At 81.1% G+C, this 2,500-nt stretch overlaps 1 non-coding gene across 1 annotated transcript; it reads right to left on the reverse strand.

The window, feature by feature from the left end:
* Positions 1-401: 401 nt before the first annotated feature.
* On the reverse strand, positions 402-554 carry LOC137468055 (5.8S ribosomal RNA). Its single transcript, XR_010995720.1, has one exon. It is a non-coding gene; the product is annotated as a 5.8S ribosomal RNA (ribosomal RNA).
* Between the last annotated feature and the right edge of the window lie 1,946 nt (positions 555-2,500).

A 2,500-nucleotide genomic window follows, 5' to 3' on the forward strand; every position in this document is an offset into this window, starting at 1 on the left:
CCCCCGGCCCCCCGCGCACCGCGCGCGGCGGCAGCGGCACGGTACCCGCGCACGGTACCCACCCGCAGACAGCCGCCCGCGCGGGGGGGAGGCCGGAGGCGAGGCCCGCGCCTCGCCTCCCCTCTCGCCCTCGTCCCTCGGCCCTCGGCGGGGCGCCTTCGGCGCCGTCTCACTCGCTCCGACTCCCCGGCCGCCGCCACCGCCAGGCGGTGCGGCCCCGGCGAGGACGAGCTCCGCCCCAGCGGCTCGCTCCGGGAGCGGGGAGCTACGGAGCGCTCCCCGAGTCTGCATTTAGGGGGACGAAGGCCCTCGCGCGGCAACCGCTGCCGCGGCCGACGGGCCTGCGAAGCGACCCCAGCCGCGCCGCCGGGGCGGCCCCCGGGCGGCGATTGATCGTCAAGCGACGCTCAGACAGGCGTAGCCCCGGGAGGAACCCGGGGCCGCAAGTGCGTTCGAAGTGTCGATGATCAATGTGTCCTGCAATTCACATTAATTCTCGCAGCTAGCTGCGTTCTTCATCGACGCACGAGCCGAGTGATCCACCGCTAAGAGTTGTCTGGCTTTCGGCACCGACCCCGCGCGCGCGGGGGGGCCGGGAGCCGCTCTCGCCCGGAGCGGCCCCCCTTTTTTTTCTCTGGCGCCGAGGCCCCGCGCGGGGCCTGGCTCCGACCGTACGAGCAACGCGGAAAACCCCGGAGGGGGCGCGTGCGAGAAGAACACGGGAGGAACCCCACGGAACGCTCCCAAGGCCGGCCGAGAGGCGGGGGGACCCGCGCCCCCGACCGCCTCCCCCCGCCCGGCGAGGGGAGGCGCCGCCTACGTGTGCCGTCCTTCGGAGGCGGCCCAGGCGCCCGGGCTCGGCCCGGCCCTCCGCGCGGAGGGCCGCGCGGCGCGCGCCGCGGGAGCGCGGTGGCCCGCCCGGCCTCGCCGGCGCGGCGCCACGCGCCGGCGCGCGGCCCTCGGACCCCGCGCGCGCGCTTGCCTCCCCCCTGGAACCGCCGCCGCGCCGGCTCTCGCGGAGCGCCGCCGCGCCCACGCGCGCGGCCGACTCTCTCTCCCCAGGGGCCTTGCTGCGCTCGAGACGCCACGCGACGACCGCCGCCCCGCCGCCGGGCGCCGCGCCCCCCCCCGCCGGACCGCTGCCCGCCGGGGGAAGGCGAGCGCCCGAGGGCTGCCCGAGGGCGGACCCGCCGCCGCGGCGGGCCGCACTTCCCGGGAACCGCCGTCCACCCGCACCGTCGGGGGCCCCCTTCCGCGAGCACGCGCCCGGCGGAAGGCGGTGCGGCGCTGAGCCGGGGGGCGACGCCCGCTCTCCTCGTTCGCCACCTGGAGAGCGGGCGCGGAAGCGCCCCCGCGGCCGCCCGCCACCCCTGCCCTCGGACCGCGCGCGGTCGCGAAGGGCCACGGGGAGGGTCCCGTGCCCGCGGGCGGCGGGAACACCGGCCGAGCGGCGCCGCCGCCGCTCGGCGCGGGGCCGCCCGCGCTCGCCGGCCTCCGACCGCGGAGGGACCGCCGAGCGCTCGCCCCGGGCGGGCGGGCGGGCGGACGGCCGGCCGGCGGCCGGCGCCGCCGGTGCGTTCGAGACGAAGGCCGCCGAGGGGAGAGAGGCACGGCCGCGCCAGGCGCGGCGCCGCCCGCGCGGGACGGCCGCGGCGGCCCAGAAGAGAGAGCGCGCGGCGGGCCCCGGCGGCCGCCGCCCCGCGGCTGAGGAAGGGCAGAGAGCGCGCGCCCTCTGCCGGCGCCGCCCGTTTCGAGCCCAGCGGGTCGGCCCCGCGGCCGACCGCGCGCGCCGCGGCCTCTCCGCCGAGGCCGGGCCGCGAAGAGGGGGGGGCAGGGCGCCCCTCCCCGGCGCGGCGCGACTACCCCCGCACGCGCGCGCGCGGCGGGGACGACCGCCGCGACGGCGGGCGCGACCGGTGGCCGCGGACACCACCGCAGGGGATCGGCGGGAGTAGCTCCCCACCCCTCAATGGAGCCGCAACGCCACCGCCCGCCACCCGCCGCCGCCGCCGCCGCCGCCGCCGCCGCCGCGGCGGGGCGCGCCGAGCCGCCCGAGTCTTTAAACCGCCGCCCGGCTCGGCGGCCCCTTTTTCGGTCCTTCCCGCGGCGTTTGACGACGCCGAGGGGGAAGCCTGGGACCGCCGAGGCGCGGAGCGCTAGGTACCTGGCCCTGGGGCGAGGGAAACGACCTGCATGGCCCCGCCGGGGTGCCTCCCCCGCTGCCGCCCTCGGGGGAGCGTCCACCGGCGGGGGCGCGCCCGACATCTGCCGCCACCACCGCGGCGTCCTCCTCGGGGCCCGGGGTTTCCCTCAGTAGCCCGGCGCTGCGCCCGAGAGGACCGCCGCAGCTCGGGCCGCCCCGCCGACGCGGGGAGGCGGCCCGGCCGCCGAGCGCCTCGCCGACCCCGCCGAGAGGCCGCGGCAATGACGACGACGACGAGGAGGCCGGGAAGGCCCCCGCCGCCGCCGCCGCCGCCGCCACCGCCGCCTCCCGGCGGCG

This window comes from Anomalospiza imberbis, unplaced genomic scaffold (assembly GCF_031753505.1).
Source record: "Anomalospiza imberbis isolate Cuckoo-Finch-1a 21T00152 unplaced genomic scaffold, ASM3175350v1 scaffold_99, whole genome shotgun sequence".
NCBI classification, from domain to species: domain Eukaryota; kingdom Metazoa; phylum Chordata; class Aves; order Passeriformes; family Viduidae; genus Anomalospiza; species Anomalospiza imberbis.